Source organism: Sturnus vulgaris, chromosome 7, assembly GCF_052056855.1.
Source record: "Sturnus vulgaris isolate bStuVul1 chromosome 7, bStuVul1.hap1, whole genome shotgun sequence".
In the NCBI taxonomy this organism is placed as follows: Eukaryota; Metazoa; Chordata; class Aves; order Passeriformes; family Sturnidae; genus Sturnus; species Sturnus vulgaris.
Genome location: NC_142249.1, coordinates 33,297,349 through 33,319,498, shown reverse-complemented (window position 1 = coordinate 33,319,498; position 22,150 = coordinate 33,297,349).

The window sequence follows — 22,150 nt, the reverse complement described above, 5'->3', positions numbered from 1 at the left end:
AAAAACAATTGAACCAAACTATTCTGTGTAGACCAGAGAAAAGAATAAAATTCAGAACAGAAACTCAAAGTAGTATTTTACTGTGTTGAGATGTTTTTTCCAGTAAAATGAATTATTCAGTGGAGAAAATCCTTTGGATAGGAGTAGCACACCTGCATGTACCACTGAGAAGAAAGTTCATTTTAAGGTGCATAGAGAAGGTGTAAAAGAGAACTATTCTAGTGTAGTGTGTCACTAGCACAAGAGTGATTTATTCACAAGGAGCTTCAATATTGAGTGGCTGAATGCTCTAAGTCTGTGGGTTACATTCATTGTAAATAAGTGTGAAGTGATGTATGCTTGGGAAAATATACTCTTGGCCACGTAAAATCACTGGTGGACTCTCACTTATCATTAAAAATGAGAGGCCAAAAAGCAATCTAAATGCTAGGAATTGTTTGGAAAGGAAAAGACCATGAGACCTGTGTCGTCATGATGCCTCTGTGCATCCACTGTGCTCACACACTGGGAATATTTTATGTAACTATGGCCCCTAATCCCCAGTCCTTTCATTTAAAGAAAGTTTATTCTAGAACTGGAGAAAGTTCAGAGGACGTTAGCAACTATCAGACTTACGGAATGCCTAGAGAAAGGATTGTTAATCTGAAAAAAACTATGACTGAGGAGATCCATAAACTCATGGAGACCTGGGCTGGATAAGCTGATGAGAGCTGCACACTGTCTTTTCCAAGGCACCTTAGGAAGCCAGCAAGTAGCAGCTTCAAAAAGAAATAGAAGGAAGTGGTTCTTCATAAAGTGCACGAGGAAGTTGTGGAATCTCCTTGCCTCAGTTAAAACCAGATGCTCAAAGTTTGGTTACACATTTTGATCCAGTGTCGTCATCCTGGTGTCCTTATCTGCCAGCACTATTTTACACTCCTAGCTTTCTTTTGGAGTGCCTCCACTTTCTCTGCACTAGTGCACCAGCTGCTGCTCCTGTAGCTGGAACATAACATTTCATCTCAATGAAGCCTGAAGGGAGCAATATTTAAAACAAAGGCTTGACTGCTTTACTAATTGTAGATTCAGTGTAAATACAACAGAATAGCAACCAGATCGAAACAATAATAGCTATCACAGATCTGTGAATTGTTAAGGAGGGAAAGCCAGGACACAAACAAAGCTAAAAAGAGCTCTCAGCCACTGCTATCTGTTCACTGCCACACTAAAAATCTTTTGTCCTGTCAAAGCTATGTCACTCAGGAACCATGAAATACTTAGCAGTAAAAAGAGCAATCATCAGTCATACATGAAAAGGCAGATCCAAAATGTGTTAAAAATGCCTTCAAACTATAAAGAAAAATACTTTAAAAAAAAAGCAGCCTGTTGAAAATCTTACTTACAGAAATATTATACTGAAGTCAATAAAATTAACTTGCATGAATAACCATGGTTTAAATGAGTAACCTGAATCTACAGTTGAAACAGAGGTGCTGAAAGTCAGACACCTAAATTATTAGGATAACTTATAAACTGCCAGATACTCTCTACTCTTCCAGTTTCAATGTCTACTGAAAAACAGATCTCCTCCTTAGCTACCCCACATGTATTTGTGCTGATGTAGATGCTCCTGGCCAGGTGTAAACTCTATTAAGCAGGGAACTGCTGGTGAGTGTTGACTGTCCACACACTGAAGGACGTGTGGTTAGTCTCACTCTAAAATGCAGAAGGCATCAGGGGTGATATTCTTACCATACTATGATCTGGGTAAGTCAGAAAATCATGAAAGATGCCTAAAATCCCCATAAATTGAAAACATGGAAATAAATGCCTACAGCTGGTAGGCTGGCCCATCATAGCCCAGTGTCTTGTCTCTATTTCAAAGCTGAGGAGGGAATTCTGTCTCCTTCATCCAGCCCTCGTCCCTCTCAAATGAGAGTCCTACCTGCTCAAACTCTGAGAGCTTTCACCTTGAGAACATGACATTTTAGAAATGGGAAAACTCCTCTAGGGCATTATGCCTTCCATGACATTCTGGTCAAAAAAGAGAGCGCTGTAATTAGATAAATAGGCAGACAGACTAGACAAGAGACAACCTCAAAACATAAAGGGGGAGGAGGAGAAGATTATAAAGTATAGAATTTGACATACTTGCTGTCTCTCAGTTTTTTTCTGGCATATACAAATCACATTTTAGAGTGACAAATGGATGCACATTAAATTTAAGGACAGCTGAAGCAAGGTAAGAGTAATTTACACAGCTTGTGATTTCCACGTGTTCTGCATTTTGCTCTGTAGATATCTCTGGGGAAAAAAATAAAATGATTGCATGAAACCCAAATTTCAAAACCATCTTTTGATATTGTATCATATATTATATGATATATCATACTTATATATGTATGTGTGTATATATATATATATATATATATATATATATATATGCATAAAACATAAAATACTCATCTCAAGAAAGCATCTACCCATCCCTCATGGTACTAACAGTTACTTGTAGGAACAGTAACACACAAGGAGGGCACAAGGTGGTTTCCCAAAAAATTTGGGCAACTCTAAGCACCATGGAAGAATGCATTTGCATTGGTTTATGTCCTTCCATGGAAAAATAACAGACAATATAAGAACTTCTTCTCACCAGAGTATTATTCATGTTGTGGATCAAGTCAAATTTTCTGTAGACAGATTCAGAGATTAATTCTAATTCTGATTCCCTCCAGTATGATTATTGCAGTTTTAAGGTAACTTGTCATACAAGTCAATTACTTCAGGCTGTCTATGTATCTAAAACTGTTCCTTGGGGATGCTGGAAGGTGTTTCTTTTTTCCCTTTCCTATCCTACAACAATTTTTCTTCGAATTTCTGTGTGGAAGCAATTCTAAAGTAGATGTCATTTTGACCTGGAAATCTGGTTGGGGAATTATAAGTTAAAGACTTTGGGGAGGAAAACACTGTTTTAAAAACTGACTGCTATCTTGTCATAGTGAGTATTGATGAAACTTCCTCATGGGCAGCTTCATAGAATCCAAAATGGATTTTTTTTTCTTCTACTGTTTCTAGGAGATCTGAAAACCACACCTCCCAGCAGCATATCAAGAATTATCAGAGATTTAGGGTGAAGATTCCTCTGCAATTAGTTAATGGAGGGGGACCTATCCAGGATGAACAAGGAACAGGTTAAAATTCTTAAATAGCACCTTAATAGTTAAATACTACTTAAAAGCATAGTTTTAGTTGTGAGAATGACAAAATGAGCAAAATCTCTGATTTGCTTTTTCCTCCTCTGAGTGACTTGTGCTCAGTGGTGTCCTGGGGTCATGGGGGAAAATTTCCTGCTTTTTGTCTCAAGGTAGATAAAAACTGGAAAGAGAAACTCACATGGCTTTATAGAGTGGGAAAATCACAGGTTGGTCAGAAGTGAGTATTTTAGCTTTGGAGTCCCAGAATCAGTGGGACAAAGTTCTGAGAATGGGAGCATATCTAGTTTTTGGGTTTTTTTTTAAAGTTTTAAAAGACTATGAAAAGTGATTCAGTTGAGCTAAGTCAGGAATGGCTCTAGCTTCTTTACAAAAAAATGAGGAGTCTGTGTAAAGGTTAGCTACAAAGGAGAAAATAAATAATTCTTGGTGTAATTTCTGGCTAATACACACATTATTCTCACTGATACTGCTTTGACAAGGTTTCTAGAAAATCTTTAGAAATTAATTTTTCAGTATTCCTGAAGGAAATTTTGAAGTATATAGATGGTAATTTTAGTGCAAAACACATTCTGTGAAGTGCTTTTATGCTGAAATCTGAACGTTTTAAACCTTTTCCCATGCTGGGTAGTGAGAAAGATCTCTTTATATTAATTCGGACTTCATAGATGTCACATGATAGGAATACATTCCAAAAGCTAAGATACAAGATTACTCTTTAACCATAGAACAAACCAACAGGAATTTTAATCAAGACAATATCCAATAATGACTGAATGTTTTTGGAGGCCATCCAGAATACACATTTGGGAATTTTAATCTTGACTGCCTTTGAATTTTGTAAAAAATATTTTTAAAGTTTAGGGAATATGCCACTCCAGCTGATTCCAGAAACGAGCCATCTAAGGTATTAAAGTGTTTCATCTGTTCAGACATTGAATATTGCAAATCTGTTCCAGTAATTCATACCAGATAAGTTTGCAATGAATGGGCCTAAGTGAAGAAACTTGTTTCCCTTCAAGTAGGAGACCAAGTCAGAAATGGAAGAGAATATAACTGAGCCAAACTTTTGTTTTTAAACCTTCTTCATATTTCAGAAGGTATTAAGGCACCTGATTTTCTTAACTTCTCACCAGCTAATTTAAAATTATTGAAACTCTGCTGTTCGCAGCACTGTGACAAACTGAAATTTCTTACACTCTGTGTTTCCATATGTGTATAGATTCATCTGTGTTTCTGCATATTATTATGATTAAAGTGTTCAGAAAATTTCAATCACTGTTTTGCAGACGGATCAGGTTATCTTCGAAATATATGTGTTGGTAATATCATGACTTTAATGCTCCAGCCCACATGTGTTGTGTTTTGTTTGGGCTTTTTCCACCTGAAGCAGATTCCAACAGGCTTTGCTGAGTTCTCTGAAATGCTATTGCAAACTTTGACAGTATTAAACTATATATATTATCATAAAATTATTGGCTTATCTGTCCCACAACTTCCATTTAGGGTAATTTTATATGCAGCCAATTTAAACTAATTTGAGAAAATGAATCCATCTAAATTGCTCATTTTAAGCTTGCATGAGGTCTCATTTGAAATATCAATATCAATGAGAGATGAGATTTTAGGCAGAAGGGGATTTAAGCTTCTTAGAATTAACAATAATGTGCATTTTAGAGAGCTGCTAATCTTCCCTTTCTAAGAAGAAGTCACTTTCAGCTGTTTTGAGAACTGGTTATGATGGTAACTAATATTTTAGTAGAAAAAATATTTGTACTTTTTTTCCTTTTTTGTATTAATATAAATTCCCATTCCTTTGTTTTCTCCTTGTAGCCAATTGCACAACTCAATCTTCTCTGTGCAGTGAAAGTTTAAAAGCCTAATTCTGTAAGTCATAAAACAAACTAGGCACAGAAAGGAATTTACAGTATGTTAAAAGAATAGGAGAAGAGGCTAATAGAGTTGTATACATTTCAAGGATAGATATAATCAAGTGTGTACAATATAAAGCAGAAGGTTCATAATGATTGAAAAAGGAGAAGGAAAAAAAACCCTATTTTGTAGTAGCTGCATGAACTCTGGCTGAACCTTGCTATTTGGCAGCCTCCAGTAAGGACAGCCTAAGATGAGGCATTAGGGTTTGAATCTGAGAAGTTGACATCAAGCAGACAGCAAGACATGATATCTTATTTTCCTGAGCTATGCTGACACAAATTGAACTCCACTTATTATTTTCTTATGCCAGTAAAGTTGCATTTGGCGTTTAAGCATTTTGCTTGCAGATGTTGGAGCGCTGGTTGTCTTAATTTAAATAATTTGCAGATTGTTTGGTAGTATTAAAAGATAGAAACTCATTCTTCATATGAGTCCAATTTTATAAGCTTTATTTTTTTCTCTGACCTTGTGCAAGGTAAGAATTTGATATTAAATCCAAGTAGCCCAAGGGTACAAAGCCAGTATTCTGTGCTATTCAAAACTGGGAGTGGAGAAAACTTGCTTTGAGCTGTTTAACTGGTAGATATGTAAAGAAAATATGAAAATTCTTCAAAATGATTCAAGCTAAAGAAAATGAGAGTGTTATTTCTTTGTCAGGCAATATAAATCATAGCAATAATACAGATCATATATGAAATAGCAATTAGTTAATGCTTCTAGCATATTCTTCATTCTTTAAGGGAGTTATATATCAAGAATAATCATCTATTCCTTTTCACAGAACTAAAGAGATAGGTGCATGGTTGTCATTATTTCTGTACATAGGATGCTTGAACATTTTCAGTTTTTCCATACAGATGTTACACTTTCCCTTAAAGAAAGAAATACTCTTTTCTCTTGTATGTTCTGTTGCTGTTATTTCCTTGTTCGCAATTATAGGCAAAACATTCTAAGAGAATACTAGTGATTTTTTTGAGCAGAGAATAAGATGTCAGTTTACATTACAACCCCCCAGGGTAAATGGAGAGAATTCATAAAGATTTAGAAAAAATGTAGTGCTTTATAATGAAATGTACTTCATGTAATTTATGACTACACAGTTAGAGCATAGTCATTTTGTTCCATTTTTTCCCGTGCTGCCTACAAATACTTAACAATTGTCTAGGGGAAAAAACATTTTATCACTTATTGAGAAGCAATGTAACTTGTTTTCATCTCATTTTGCCAAAAGAGTTGCCTTGGAGAAGTACATGGCCACGTTGTCAGATTCTGCTAGTGATCCATGGACGTGATGCTGGGACCCAAGGCAGAGGAGATTGGGCTCAGCCCTGGTGAGAGATCCACCAGTGGTGCCAGCAGGACAGGGGGTCACCCTCTTCACATCCCTCCTTTTCCTGCCTGGAAAACTAAATAAAGTCTGCCCATGGCCACAAAAAGCCTTGAAGTCACCATCTGAAAAACATTTGGGATTGCTAATTGCAAGAAAATCTCAACGTATTTGTGACAAGAGACAACTGGGCCTGCTCTGTCTTCAAGTTAAATATCACTTATGAATTGTCTATGCAAAATTATTTACCTAGATTGCAGTGAGTTACTTATGAAAAATGTGAAGACATACATCAAATCACAATGTGTGTCTTAACTAAAGTGACATTTGAGTGTGATTTGATAGATTGCCCAGAAAGTCATTGAAAAAATTGTATGTCTGTTGGACTACCAGGGATTAATGAGAGCAATTAAAGACTACATAGACGATGCAGAAAAATTAAATTATTTATTTGCCTTTGTCTTTACCACAGACAATGTTTGTGAGACATTTTCTCCTTTCTGGAAATAAAGATCAGGTACTGCCAGAAGCTTCAATAGCAACAGAGGACATACTCGAACAGAAGGAAAGAATTAGAGAACCACCAGCTATTGAAATGGGAGAGTGTATTTCCAGGACTTGCAGAGGAGCTTAAGAATGAAATGGTTGAACTCCTCAAAGCCCTAAAATTCAGGCTCATTAAAATCAACTACTGTGCCTGATCACCAGTGACTATCTTTAATAAGAGAACTACAGATGATCCTGGGAATTGAACACCAATTTCTTTTCTTAATGCCAGGGGTATTGTGAAACAAAAATAAATAAATGAGAATCACAGTAGAATAAGGACAGTGTCTACTTGGCAAAGAAAAACATACCTCCTTACTGTATTAGAGCTTTTCAGGCACAGTGTTCACAAAGAAAAAAATAATTTAAAACACCTTTGACAGTGTTCTGAAGATATTATTGAGGAGTAGCCAAACATAAAGAGATGAAATAATTTCAAAGATCAAAACCTGGCACCTCATCTACTGTGAGCACTTCACAGTGGGTCACTTCTGAACTCCTTTTGTGGGTGCTCCTAAAGAACAAGCTGAAAATGAGTTAAGTGATGTTTCACCAGTGCAGACGTGGATGGAGAAGGGAGGAGCTAAGCAAATTGTTCAGTAAATTAATCAATGATTTCCAGAAACCTGGAGATGTTATAACAAGGAAATATCATTTAATGTACTATTCGTTTAGGTAGTTATGTAATAATTAAGACCTTATATTTAAAGCAACAATATCAATCTAAATGTAGACTGGAAAAGCAGAAACTTGTAGGATTCAGGTATCCCTGGACTGGAATCAAAATAAACTCACACTTCATGGTTCTTATAGTTTTTATTTTCCCACAGGACTCACTCCATGCTATTAATGGTCAAAAGGACCTACAGCTAAACTCAAAATAGAAACGTAGAAAACAGCTGTGTTTTCTGCAGCAGAGATGAGCTTAGCTGAAAAACAGTGCACTAGACAGAGGCAGTTTATCTGGAGAATATATAAGAAAAGCAAACTTGGTATGCAATACATTTCTTCCAGAAAACCATAATGCATAGTCAGTGCAGGAATGTTGCTCTTCCATTTCTTCCTCTTGCACTACTTCAAGTCACGCCAAAATAAATTAAGTTGCAGATCTGTTATTAAAGTCAAGTCAAATTAGGAATGGGTTTTCCTAAATTTTATTCCGTCTTTTAATTTCTTTTTTTTTTTTCAGCCTACATATGCTGTACTTTGCAGTCAACTCTGGTCAAGCTTTCAAATATAGCATGGAGCTAATGAATTACTTCTGTATTCAGTCACTTAGACTTCATGAATCCGTCATCTCCTCCTGAAAACTGCTCTGGTCTGGATCTTTAACTAGTGTAAATTAGCACTGTGCCAAGAGAGACCTGAGAGATACAATACTGTACAAAAGTCAAGGACCTAGCACTGCAGTTCTGTGGCACTATTACTACAGTGCCATTTCTAAGTGTTTAAGTGTTACAGATTGTAACAATTATATAAGGTAGATCATCTACAAAAAGAAATATAACATTTTCTTCTTATTTATGAAAGTTTCCCCCTTTGTTGTCAAATCTAAGTGCCATGTGAATAGTGCAGTTTGGGTAATACTAATTTATTTTATGTGATTTGTGCTTATACTTTAAGAAAGAATAGGCAGAATATGGAAACTGAAATTTTTTGGCTTTGTCTTTTGCTACCATATTCTTTGTTTCTAAAATTTTATTATCAACCTCCATTCTACTTTTCCAGTAGAAGACTACTTCAAGCCTCAGGCTTTTATTCCTTGGAAGCCTTTTTCAGCAGTTTGCAGCTCTCCAGGCAATGAATTTAGGCTGCATCTTTGCTGTACCCCTCGGGTGTAACACACCAAGCACAAAACCATGGCAGTGCTAGTAGAGAGCCAGCCAAGAAAAACAGAAATACAGCAGGAAGGAACCAAATAGAAAACCCTCGTGTATCCTGTCCTTGCCTTTAGGCAAAAATACTGCAAGCTGCTCTGATACCTCCAAGAGAGTGTGTGTGAAATATCTTGTGAAGGGCTGTGCTCAAACCTAGTCTCTGTTTGTTTAAATTTATAAATATCATTAAAAACCAAAGATATTTGATTGCTGGGTACCCCAGCTGGTTAGAGCATGTTGTTAATAGCACCAAAGTTGTGTGTTTGATCCCTATATGGGTCATCCACTTAAGAGCTGGTTTTGATGATACCTGTGGGTCCCTCCCAGCTCAGAGTATTCTGTGATTCTGTGATTATTCTTCAAATTATTCACCTACTTTATAAGAACTTGGGATTTGTACTTCTGGAGTTGCACATTATGGTTTCTCTGGAAGCAAAGGCGAGTTCCTGCCCTGTGAAAGACCCCCTCCTCCCTACCACATCCCCTCTTCTTCCTCCCTTCCCTTCATTCCATCCCCAGGCCATGCTGCCCTCCCACTGCAAATTTTGTCCATGTTACATCTTGTATATGATCCGAGTCATAAAATAATCTCTGACATCCTGCTGTACTATTCCTTGAGGATCATCATCTCCAAAACCAATATTCCTAGAGAATCCCTTTTCCCTCCATGGCAGCCACCTGCTGCAACCTTAGCATTAACCTGAATGTCAGGTGCCTTCGTGGTAGGGGGAATGGGAGGGTGGGATAGAATAGGGACAGACCTCTGCCAGAGCACTGTGTCTGCTTGAAGACTTAAGGAAACTGAATACTGGGATCACTTTCCTCCCAAGTTTCTCCATGTCGTTAATAAGCTGAAGGGGAATATTAATATCAGTCAAAGAGCATTGCTTCAGGGAGGGAACTGGAAATTTTAATAGCTATTGGTCCAAATTCTCTCTCACCGGACTCCACAGATATTACTAAACTTAATCCAGAGAGGAATTTGGTCCACTGGGTTTAATTTAAGTATGTAATATGATGCAGTGTTGGGAAAAGAAAGGTACATCTATTTGGTGAATGTATTTTTGGGACATCTCTGCTAAGTTCAGAGAGTTTGAAGCTCATTTTTGTTCATAGTAGTGTGACCACAGCTGGAATGTCATGCTGTGTTCTGGTTTCAACAGAAAAGGCAGAATGGAACCAGAGGATGAAAAGAAGGGACACTAGCAGATGATGAGAGAGCTGAGGATCCATCCTGTAAAGAGAGCCTCAGAGAATTTGGGGAATTGAATCTGTGCCTTTTACAGAAGAGGTGGCAAAGAGAGCATACATCCACACCATAAATATAAGTGTTATGCTGACATTGAAATGAAACAACAGCATAAAGGCATCTGGGCAAGGAATTAGAGGACAGATAAAACTAATTTTAGGCAAAAACTATGAAGCAAAAAACTTTATGGAAGCTGAGTTCCATAAACCTCAATTGTTATGAGAGTCTCTTAATACTCAAGCCAGAATTATGTAAAGGTGAATCTGAGGGACACTGTTGCTGTGTCTAGTACTTTCATGTGAAATTTAGCTGGTGTTTCTTTTTTTCCTGCTGGATTATATTCCATCAACCTTATTCATTCAAATAATCTCCCTCAAATCAGTGGGCAACCTTTGTGAAAAGGCAGAATTATTTATTCTACTGGTGGCACAGAGCTTTCCTGATATATAATGCCAAAGAAACGGAGGATTTATGGCTGTAATATCATCTGACTTCTGTATCCGAAATTTGAAACATGAAGGATAAAATATGCTTTCTCTGTTGGAGAAAAAAGGCAGAGGAATTACTTTCTTGGCATATACGTTAGAAATGGCAGCACTGGTGAGATTATATCTGTTATCTTCAAAATTGCTTTAAACCAGAAGCTTGGGTAACAAAGGACAGAAGTTACTTTCATATTAGCATATATGTCATGTTTAATCAATCAAAAGCGAACTGTAATTACTTTGCTCTCTTCTTAGCTAACTTTAAAGAAAGGAAGTCATGAACCTATAAAGTAAATGTCATCCTGTTTAGATAGTTATAGTTTTATAGGTAATTTGTTGCAGATTTTATGCAGATAATTTATAATTATTTCCTTTCATGCTCATCTTTTAGCCTGGAGTCCAGTTTTAACACAAACATAAGGACTGCAGATGCACAGAAAGTATCAATGAAACTACCTAATTTTTTTCCCAAATTTGGTGCACACATTTACAAGTTTATCAGCCACTGTACGGCTACTGAACTTGCCTGTAGTTTGAGCTGCATATGCAATATCAAAGTCAAAAATCAAGTGGTGGTAATAATTAGTAGGCTAGTTTAGATGAACTACGACTTTCAGGAGGCATTTGCATGACAAGGAATTCATTTCTTCTCCCAGCCTGAGCCCTTAGCATCACTTTGTGTTGTAGACTTTGCAATAGGTGGTTTCCAGCCCATCATGCTGATGCTGAGAAGGAAGCAAATTGCAGTCAGTTGAGCAGGGAACTTTAAATTGTCAAATGTGTTGAACTGCACAGGCAGCAGCAAGATGACTGTGTTTGAAAATAGTCTCAAATTGCCACAGCTGCTTGACTTTAACATGTTTCCCACCACAAAATAGTCTGTATTTTCTGCTTCACAGATAAAACCCCTGTGTTGGAAAAACTCTGAAGTAGTCCTGGGAAGCAAAACAGAAAGCGTATTTGTGCAAGACAAGATTTGTTACAATTGCTTGCTGGCATCATAAGATAAGTTAGTTTTCTTTTGCTCTTTAGAAACCTCTTATAGAGTTAAGAGGCAAAAAACTAGTATTCCTAAATATTTTCAAACGTTAAGCCAAAATGTGGATTTGATTTGTTATGAGTATTGGCAGTCTGACTGTTGACCATCCTTTCTTTTCCAAACTACAATAAATTCTAGAAAAAAAAATCTATTGTTTCATCACTCACCAAACTGGAATGATTAAAATATGCACCAGGGAAATGCGCCCCAGCCAGGAGAAAAGTTGATTAGACTCTAAAGCATTGCATGTCCTTTGCTTTGCTGAGACCCCAAGCACAGCAATCCCATGGAGGGCTGGATAATGACATGGAGGCTTCAGAGCTGCTTTTCTCTTTTCAGTTGCCCAACATAAACCTACCAGGCTAGCTAAGTCAAAGGTAGCATACCAGCAGTGGTGCAGCTAGCACTGTCCAGCTGCCTGTGCCTGCTTGGCCCAAAGTACCAAACTGCCATTTACATCTGGGTTGATTAGCAAAACCTTCAACACGAGTCTGGAGTGAGGATTAAGCTTCTGCTTCTGGATCCATAGGGAAAAATGCTTAACCAGCTTTAACCTCTCTGCAACAGCTCCCTTCAGGCTGTTATGAAACATGAATTCATCTGACCTCTTCAAGGTCTGTTTATATCTTCCTGTCTGGGAGATCCAGTCATTCCTTCCTTCAGCCTGCCGCAGACAAATGAATATCTCATGGTCCTGTCATATAAAAAGCTACTTAAAACGTTTCAATGCCAAAAGGGCTGCTAGTTTATACTCTTTGAAAAATCAACACAGTGTCTAAATAGCTCCATAATACACAAGGCTTCCACTGCTTGGATTTATTTCTTTCCAGCTCTGGTTGTTTTTTATTCTATTTGACCAATATGTTATCTGAGTTCACTGTATATTTCATTTCTATAGTATTAAGGATTAACTTGTCCAGCCAAAGGATGCTTCAGCTGCATGTCCAATTCCTTCCATTATGGGACTGATTTGTCAAAAATATTAAACACCCTGGAGTTCAAGACAAGCACATGATACCTGAGAGTCCAGCATAGGTGTGCCAGAGGTCTGGTGGCCAAACACAAGAAACCAGCATTGTCAACACAGAAAAAGGTCATGGCAGAAGCTGGATGGGAGAGGAGAAGGGTTGGATCTATGTTGCCTTAACATGAGGGTAACAAAACAAGAGTTAAGGCAAAGGGTGAGAAAAAGAGACGAGACAGGAGAGTAAGAATGTGAATGTGCAGGGAGGTCCTTCCTCTCCCACCCTCGAGGGTAAATCTATCATTCTGGTCCAGTCTAGGCTGAGTAACTGAAGAATGCTAGTGAAAATAATTTGAGACCTGAGCTAAGACAGGATTGTTGAATTATAAACAGTCCAAATCCCAAATTCTGGAAGACTGGAAGAAAGAGTCAAGCTGAGTGAGGTTACCCTAGTGTGAGAAGATGGGAGCAGTTGTGGAGAAACCACAAGAAAGTGTGGTTAGAAACAAGAAAGGGTAAAGAGTTGAGAAAATGAAGGCAGGAAGAGAAGTTATCAAAAGGCAACAGAGAGACATGGAATGAAGGAGAGTGATAGCTCTAGATGGTGGGGAAGGAGGAGGTACAAGTAAAGCAATAAATGCCTGGTGGAGCCATCCCCTGGGGCCTCCTGAGTGCTCCCAGACTGCTCTGCCACCCCAACTGCAGGCACTCTGTGTCTACAGAACTCTCTTTGTTTTTCATCCCCTTTCTATCAGCCAGTGCTAGGGAGCACTCAGCATCTTCAAAAAGCTAGAAAATTCAAGGCAAAGCAAAGTTTGAGGGGAAACAAAAAGAGTTAAAAAGAGCTGATTCAATTAATAACAAAAATTACCAAGGGTTCTGGAGTCGTACAAATACTTTAGAGTCAAGCATACAAAGAAAGCCCAGACTGATTACTTATACATTCAAAATAAATAAACATATATATATAACTCAGGTCCAATGATATCATTTTCACCTTGAAACTTATTTATATTAGCAACAGTGTCTTGTTAAAATCTAAGTGGTACAACCGTAAAACAAGCCTATTAACTCTAATTTATGGATTATTATACATGAATAGTGCAGGTCCTCACAATAAAAGAAGTATTGTTTGAGTAGAAAGTACTTCAAATATTTTTAATCTATTTTTTCTTTTTTTTTTCTTTTTTCTTTTTTTTTTCCTTTTTTTTAGCTTCAGGTTGTGCTATTTCAACTAGGATATCTTCCTGAATTCTTCTACCATTTTACCTCTTTCCCCCCATAAATCTATACATTTTTATATTTTCTATAATTTCTTTGGGGGCTGTTTCCTTTGTAGCATATGAGAATATTTTAATTTGGTTTTCTCTCCATTCCAATCATTTGGGGTTAAATTTTCTCTAATAGCCTAATCCCAGTCCAAATAAGTTTAATGAGAAAACTCCAATGTGATGAAATGGAACCACATTTTCCCTCTTAAGCCTGCACAGCAGACTTTTCTGGCATAATTGTGTCATTCAAGGATAGAATGAAGTGTGATCCGTGGCTGGCACAAGCAAAAGCTTTGAATGTTGTTGCAGATAAACTGGTAAAAATCAGCCTATTGCCATTTCCACCCGACTTAGTTTGGCAAGCCAGAGAAAAGTTATAGCATCAACAGCGGAGTTTTGTTGTCACAAGTCGCTTTTCCAGTACAATGGAAGGATATTTCCACTCCAGAAAGACCTTCCAGGAGTGGGCTGGGCTGAGTTAGGCTCGTGTAAACTGAGCCTAATCCCGACAGAGCTGCGTGGCGAAGGTCGCGCTCACGCTGGTGCCCACTGGTGAGCTGCAAGGTTGGCTGGAGGAAAGGCTGCTGCACAGGCAAAATAAATCCCCTACCCTCTGTCCCAGCTGCTGCAGCTCCCACTCCAGGAGATGTGGTGTTCCCAAGCAGCCACGGTCCCAAAGGCAGAGCCAAGGCACTCCAAGTGACAACCTCTTACAGGCAAGCCCGTCTCACGTGCTTTGTGTTATGCCTCTTTGCTTTGATCTCCTCTGCCTGCAACGGAGAAGGAGATCAAAGAAAAGCTGAGCTCTGCCTCTTATCTCTGCACTCCTGCGTCTTTTCTTTCCTTTTCTCCTTTTATTTCTGACAATTGCAGGGAAGTGAGACACGGAAGGAGCTCCTCCGTACCAACCCCAGGCTCCTCCAGCCCCAGCCCAGAGCTGCAAGGAGGCTCTTGCACTGTAGCTTGAAGCAGTTGACCTCTGAAAACTGCTAAAGGTGACAAAAGCAAAGTTTTCTTGGTTTAACTTCACAGGAACAATATCTTGATTCCTATCAAAAACACCAGGGTGCAAGAAAGCATTTAATAATGCTGTAGGCAGCTCCTTCTAAAGAGTCAACTGTAGCTTTAAAAAGTCCCAGCAATTTCCTTAATGAGTGTGAGACATGTGTTTTTCTAGAATAATTGAAACATTTCTGAGTTAATGGTATTACACTTGGAAAAAAAAAAACCAGAAGTAGAAAATACAGTCATGCTGAAGAGCAGCTGTTCTGTGACAGCTGGAGGAGACTTAACCAAAGCCAAATCAGTTCAGATTTATGTGTCAACAGTGTTCTGCCCTTAACTCTTATGCTTTACACATCTTTTCATATGTCTTTTCTCATTAGCCACATGGAAGAGACATTATTATAACATTCCTACCTAGATGCTCTCAATCTTTCCAATTGTCCATTATCCACAACTTCAGAGTGAAAGAAATTAATCTGGGACTTCAAAGAAAAGCTTGCAGACTTTGTTTTCTGTTTTGTGGCTCTGTATGCTCACAGGACTGCTCCTCTCTTCAGTATTCCCAGAGTATGTGCTGGAAGTAAATCTGGTTGTCCTCACCTCCTGTGCTTCAGGTCAGCCTGGAGCAGTCCTGAGGACTTAAACTGGAATTCTGCTGGGAGGAGCTAAATTGAAGGACTCCAATCACTAATTGCAGTTACAGCCCTGTGGTGGTGGACATTCAGCTCACAGAAATGGTGAAAAAGAAACTTCTCAGTCACCTGATGTTCACTGATAGCCAAGTGTTGCTCTCTGCAGAACTGCTCCTGTTGCACCACAATGCTCACAACGATGGCCCAGAGCCCCAGCACACTTTATCTGAGGCTCAGTTCCTCTTCAGTGGCAGAGCTTGATATATTCATTTCTGAATATATCAGCTTCTTTCTGAATTTGCTGGACTCTGCATTTTAATATTAATGACTGACCTCACTTTGGGTTTTTCTAATGCTTCTGGGTTCGTTAGGTCAAATTCAGGATCAAGAGCTGCATAAAAATACACTTTTTTAGGAATAAATTAACCAACCCATTAAAAAAAAATCAAACCACATTAGGCCAGTGAAGGATCCAAAACAAAACTTCACCACCTTTACAACCACATGAATAAGATTTTAAAATATGACTGCTTGTTGGAGAGCTGGTATGCACACATTAACAGAATTTTTTTTCTCTCCAGCATTCTGCTTTCATATTTTCAGTAGCAAATGAACTGAGACTTAAAATGAATGAGCTGTTTAAGAGTAACATGTCTCCCCTTGCACCTGCATATGTTGCTGGCTATCAGTGGAGCTTTGCAGCCCAAGTTTCAGTAGCTCTGATTCTTGTACCATGATTATTTTCTTTAGTAATGCATTTTAAAAGCACTAGCAGCCTACCAAGGCTGCCACTCAGCATAGCAATTCCTGCTAAGCCTGAGACATCCTTGTTTATCTATTTCACTGTTCTTCAGAGCAAAAAAGCATCATGTGTAATTCTACCAATCTTATTTATCTTGATTTATGTGATTATGCATATGGTGCTAATTCTTGCCTTCAGCTGTGTTTGTTCAAATTACACACCCTTCCCTTAAAAATGCTATTGTACTTCTGGAGATTGATCTCTTTAATTCCGTGTTTACATCCATTTTCATGCTGTTCAGTTGACTTCCTTTTTATATTTCTAGAGCAGGAGTACTTGCTGTAGAAGGCATGAGGCATATACACATGCCTTGGATCTATCTTGCTATCTCTGCCTGTCTTTTAATGCTCTTCCTGAGTTTTTTAATCTGAAATATGAATAACAATTTAATGCCTTCTGGAGGGGCAGAAGAGCTTCCATAAAAAATATCATATTATATGAGTTGCATGGCAAAAGGATTTGTGATTTGAATTATTACTGAACCTCACTGAGTATCCTTTCACAATCATTTGCATTTATAGTGCTATAGGAATAGGGTCTTTATGTAATAGCTATGGCATCAGAACCCTGTGGTTTCACTCTGGGCTGTGGAAGTCAAAATGCTGGACTAGATCAGCCTGAGCTCAGTAAAGGAGGGTTCCTCACACGCATGGGCAGTCCCCATCAGTGTATTTTATTTTTCATTTAAAGATAAACTCATGTTTCTTCTTGACATCTGCCAGCAGTTTGCTAACCAGGTATAAATGTTAGCCCTCTCTGGCTGAACCCTTCAGTCAGCTTTGTTTCTCTGCCTAAGCTTGTACACAGCCAGGATGGCTGCATGTGTTATGCTTGAGTTTCAGTCTCTCAGGTAATAAAACATTTGTGGTCTAATTTCAGGAATGGCTGGGATGATGAGTCCTCTGCATCTCTCCTAAACTCTCCACGGCCCTGTGTATTCACTCTGCACTTAATTCAGCTCCTGAGGGTTTCAGTGGCAAAACTCTTGGAGCTCATGAAGGTAGACATCAACAATTGCCTCATTGTTCCCTGTGGAGGGAGGTCCTCAGATGATTGCCCTATGCAGTAATTCCAACTCCACCTCTTTTCACCCTCTCTAACCATGTTGACATCTTAGCTATGTTTCTACACTTACAGCTTATATTCTGGAAAATTAATTATTTTTCATTGTTTGAAAGACTTTTCCACTGAACCTGCATTCTTCGAGTTTTTCTGTTGGTGATCCGGGCCTTTTGTTCCTGTGCATACAGCTTGTGTTGGATTTACTGAAATGTGTGTCAATTAAGTAACCCCATGCCATGTAGCACAAACATTCTTATATTCTCTGTTGTGAACCAGACATCTGGCCAGTTACACAATTCTTAATGAACTTACCAGGAAAGATCTCTCAGGTCCTCACACAGAAGGTGCTGATGCATACCTTGATAAAATTTGTAGATTATTAGAAGACAGGAAAATCAGAGCAGGGAACCAGGGGTCTGTTAATGGCTATCTATATCAGTAGTCTTCTTTTATTTTTTTAATAGAAATTAAAAATTGAAAACTTTTGACTTAGCTCTTGTTTTTCTCACATTTCTTTTCACTAATTTTGATTAAATACTTAGATAAACATCCATTTTTTTATTGTTAATGAGACAAATTGGAAATTTTTTAGTAATCTCAACAATTACTAGCATTGCTTAAGAAGATGTTTCTTCATGCTCAGTGGAAATATCCCTAGAACATATTAATTGTACATTTACAGTGAAATTTAGAGGACCTGCCTATTACTGATCCTTGGCCCATTTAATATGGGCACCTTGGTGCAGGATGTACAAGCAGATGGTTTTTACTAAGTTAGAATGCAAGGGAGGACTCCATCAGTTTAGCCTCAGTGAAACAGATAATTACTTTCATTTTAACATTTCTTGTGTTGTTCCATGGATCCACCTTGTCGTGTGGTGTTACACAGTTGCGATAAGACGCGTTTTGGTTGCAACAAAAATTCCTGGAGCTCACTTCACTCTTGGGGCCCGGGTGGGAGGGAGAATGTTTGATGTGGGTGCCTCCTGGGCAGCTGGCAGCCTGATCCCAAGGAAAGGCACCAGGCACTTTAACACTTCCCCCACCACACTTTTTTGTCAATAGAGAAGAAAGCTGCAAGAGGCAGAAAATCTATCTCCCAACCCTGCTCTTTCCTATGCTTTCACCTTCTTTCCTTCTACTGCGTCTCCAAAACCCTGTGTCCTAGGAGAGATATCTCTTGTTCTGGTGTGCCAGAAGGAGCAGCTGTTGGTTTGTTGAAGGAGACAGAAGATTACTTTAGTCTGTTCTTCTCGCACCAGACTATTGGCAGGACAAACCTCTCCCAGGGAAAGAGTGAGAGGGTTCTCTGCTGTGAGCATCGTGTGTGCAGCTTTCCACACGCAGGATGGAGCAGGATAAAGACAGAAAGCAGCCAAAGCACAGGGGACTGAGTTAGATGTACAAGCACAGTGGTCAGGGTGATGATAGGCACACATGTTGCTAGTTCCTCTCCCCCTCCCTCCTGCCAACCACTAAAACAAGCAACATGTGATAGGAGGAGGAGAGGGGTGAAAATCCGAAACTGTACTGGAAAAAAACCCCACCCATCTGTAATAGATATATATTTCGTAGGTCTTGTTTAGGCTTCATTTACGCTCTTGGAATTAATTTCTCTCTCTTACAGAGCCTTGTGGTCCACTCCAGCTCCTTTTCAGCACAGTGGAGGGAGGTGGCAATAATCTGAACTGCAGAGCACTGCAGTCTCCTCATTTAGGGAGGGAGAAATATTTCTTTTGGCAAGCAGAGGTGCGCCTGTGCTCCAAGGTCTTAGGTGTACTTAGTGAGGATGGATAAGTAGTGATGACTACATTTGAATTTCATGAGATGGCTCGACTTTCCAGTAGGTGTTTGTCAGATTTGAAGCAAAAGAAAATATGTTTCCAATTTGGAATGAAAATTAATTCTGAAAATGATCCGTTTTAGTCAATTTTCATTTCACAAATTTGATTTAACAATTTTATTTTGCTTCCTACATCAGCTGTAAGGCTTTACAGAGGCATGTTACTGCCATGTTACATCTGGTATAGTATCATTAAAATCTTCCTTTTTTAATATCTTAGTTATTCATAAAGCATATTTATATTCACTACCAATAAAAACAACTTCATCTCCTTTCCTAGATCAAACTCTCTCTTGTTTTGTAATAAGACATTATAAGAAAGTGGATTGAGTTCAAAAATAAGTGAAGTTTCTCTTTATACCTAAAGAGTACAGTTTTAGTACTCAATTTTGTAGAGTGAGGGAACATTTAAATTTTAATAGCTTTATTCTGAAACAAGGCTTCAAGCACAGATGTAAATAATTCAGCACTGGAAAGCCTACGATATGCTGCAGTAGCTCTTTGTGTGCCTAGAATTCATCTAGGTAGACATGAAAGCAGATATTAAGCTGCTCTACCCACAGCAGTGTCACCACGAGGCTGAGTGGTTGTAGGTGAGCCACGGAAATTCCCTGTCTGGTTGTCTGTAGAATGGGGATAAGCTATTCATTTCTCTGGAATGCTGTGATCCTCAAATAACGGATGATGTGAACATCTCTGTTGAAATAGTGCATCATTAATTTTCCATTGCTCTTTTGCCAACGTTTGAAGACATTTAGATCTATGATGGTTCAGACTTTAAAGCTACCAGCAGTACTGCAATAAATGTTTTCAATTTTTTTAAAAAACTTCTTCTTTCCAAACCTCTTCCTAAACTTTTGCAACTTGAGCCTCAAATGCATTCTTACAGAAATAATTGATAAAGTTTCCTGTGCTTTGCTTCTTCAAATAATATCAGACTCTATTCAATAATTAATTCAAAGCCAAGGCGAGTTTTCTGTCCCCTCTGTATTTTGGAAGCAGGTTATTGTTGCACTGTGACATTGTGGCCAGAAGTCTCGACTGCTCTGTAACTCACCCACACAGTAACAGCTTTAATCCTCTTGAGAAAATAAAGCAGAAATCAGAACTGAAAACTTTTGACAATCATTTTGTACAAGAAGGAGTAAACAGAGAGCACAGTTCTTGAATTTCTGGGTTGCTGCAGTCTTTGCTCCAGGTTTTAGGCATTCATTGCCACCCGAAATGACATTAAAAGCAATTTTTAGAGAGTTGGTGGACTTTTTCTAGACTTATTCCTCCTATCAATAAAATTCAGCTGATTGGAAGTTGCTCATGAAAATTAAAGCAGTTTTACACATATTTTTAAATGGACATGCTTATCTATTCTTTGTACAGATAACACTCTAAGAAGCTGCAAGGTTTCCTATAAGCAAAATTCTTCACAGAGCCTAGCAGTGGGCAAATATTAATGAAACACACCATCCCAGGAATGTCCATATTATCGCTTTTGTTTTAAAAGCTGTCTGCAGTAATGAGCTCAACATAACCTTCTGCCCCTCAGATTTCTACAGAGTGATCCACCTGGAAAAGAGTTAAGTCCAGACCATAACTGCACAACACAGCCTGCAAGTGTCATCATCTTTTCCTTGCAAACCCTGTGTGCATGTGCATGTGTGTGTGTGTGTGTGTGTCTGAGCCCATGTTTTAAAGACTTTGCCTAATCACACCTCACTTATTTATAAGTAGAACATGTGGTTTAACTTTGCACCCACTTTTCTACTAGGAGACTAAATGTTAACACCCAGGGGCACCTGTCTTAGATTAGTGAATAGTTTACTGCAAATGATGGAACCAAACTGATGGGATTATACTTGGTTCAGGAGCACAAAATTGAGTCAAACAGGCTTTTTTCTTTTCTTTATTCATTTATTTCATGGTACAGAAGATGACACTAAAAACAAAGGGAGAATGTGTCTATAATGCTGTAGTTAAAAAACATCTGACAAGTTTTGCTGACATGTTTTCTGTGTGGAAGGACCTGAAAATCTCATGTCCACTTGACAAGAGCATTTTTGTCATTCCACAGTGGCAAAACAAGTGCAAAATGTGAAGTGGTCTGCACATATGGCCTTAGAGGGCAGCGAGGTTTGGTGAGGGTCAACTTTTTTTGGATCTGGGTAAATTTCATGGTCCCAGCTGTCCAGATGATTTGCAGAGGACACCAATATACTGAAGCAACCTGCTGTGAATCTTCATCCAAACAGGTTAATGCATGGCAGGCACCCTGTACGGTTCTCAACAGCTTCACAAAAATAAAACAAACTTTCACCAGCACTAACTACCTTGAGCTTTCCTCTCCTTGTCTTCTCATTGACAGAATATAAATTACATGATTCTCTTATGATCATCTAAAACTCTTTTCTTCTGTAAATATCAATTAATTCTCAATAGCATTGTCAAGGAAAGAGTTATACTTTCATGGATACTGCATTTTTTAGATTCTGAATTAATAATCCAAGTACTTAGGCACAGCAATGCTTGATATTTTTTTTACAAATGTAATATTAAAGAGGCAATAATAGATTTATTTTTTAATATTTTCAATCACTGCCCAAATACACAAACATGTCTGCACACTTACATATACATTCATACTAGCACACACGTGAAAACACATTATTACTTTACACTTAGACTGTTGACTCCCTTTAATCTCTATATGTGTCTAATATTTTTTTCCCTTGTTTGTCATCAACCTCTGCTTATCAATGCCCCTCTGTTTGATTAGTGTTTTGAGCTGCTTTGGAGTAAATACACAGAGGGGGGGAAAGCAGAATTGGTAGAAATCAATTGGTAGCTTTTCTGGATCACTTCATATTGTCTGTTGCTCTGCCCACTGAACCTTCCTCCTTTCCCAGGGTATTTCTGTGGTGTCATATA